The sequence below is a fragment of the Chinchilla lanigera genome, unplaced genomic scaffold (genome assembly GCF_000276665.1).
Source record: "Chinchilla lanigera isolate Chin_1 unplaced genomic scaffold, ChiLan1.0 scaffold00040, whole genome shotgun sequence".
NCBI classification, from domain to species: Eukaryota; Metazoa; Chordata; class Mammalia; order Rodentia; family Chinchillidae; genus Chinchilla; species Chinchilla lanigera.
Window position 1 is genome coordinate 9277995 of NW_004955441.1, and position 1240 is coordinate 9279234.

The following is a 1240-nucleotide window of genomic DNA, read 5'->3' on the forward strand; positions in this document are numbered from 1 at the left end:
TACCCAAATCCAAAGACTGGAAACTGGGATGCTTAGGGAACACTGCAGTTTGAAAATGCTGGGAATTTTCTAATACTTCTAAAACAGGCACTCTCTGCAAGGGCGGCTTTGTCCTGAGGGAGTAAAAGCTGGTTCTTCAGGGAGAGGGGATATTTACTTTAAAGCTCAGATATATACATACAGTGTGTAATAGGTTTGTAGTTTATCTGTTGTATTAAATCTTCATGGGCCGGATAGGACAATTAGGAAAAGATATTTTAAAAGGCTCCTTATGGGGCAATAATCAAAAATGGAAACAAGGTTGTGAAGCAAGGTGTCCCGTGAGAGTGAGCACTGTCTCGCACAATGCCCAAGCTTTTCTCACAGGCAGAAGAAGTCACAGTTCCTGCCACCTAATCCTTGAAAGTTTCCAGTCATTACGCCATGTGGTCCCCACAAATCTCCCCGTGAAGTCACTAAGGAAGATACAAGAATTAACTGATGAATTTAAGGGACAGATACATAATCAAGTTTCAAGTTAAAAAAAAAATAAAAGGTAGAAGACATCGAGTATATACCTATCAAATCCAAAGACTGGAAAATATAAGGAGCAAATCCTGTGCTCTCACTACAAAGGTTATGAGTCACAGAAAAATTACTGAAATGAGTCTTTTAAAGACTCTTCGAATATTGTCTTTGTTTAATGTTGCACAAATCAATTGCGTAAGTTTTTTCATACTATCACTTTAAAGCTTCTTTATCTTTATGACAAAAACAATTAAAATGCCTATGGCTTAAAGAGAGTGGTCCTCTAGCTTCCTATGACGTTAAACCACTAAGAAAAAAAGGTCCATGGTCCAGTGGGACGCTGCACACCTAGACCTCATCCACAGACTCCCAAAGCTGAGATTTTAGCGCTCGCTCACACTGAGGAGTCTGCCTGCCTTGGTCAACACCTGTGTTTTCCAAATAGCTTTTCCCCTGCTTCACGAAACATGCTAAAACTCTGGGGAATCTGCTCTGGGGATTTCTAGATTAAAATTCAGATTGACAGCTCACCAGACGCACAAACTGCAGACCCAATTTCAGGGATTTTCAAAACTGATATAAAAGTTTGAAGCAACAACCGCCAGTAATTTGAAACACAGCAACATCAGCCGCTTGGACAAACAGCTCCACGCCTTGGTGCCTGTGTAGAATAAGCCTCCCAGAGCTCTCGCGAGTCCTCTGTCTGGGAGGACAGAGACAGCAGTTCGCACCC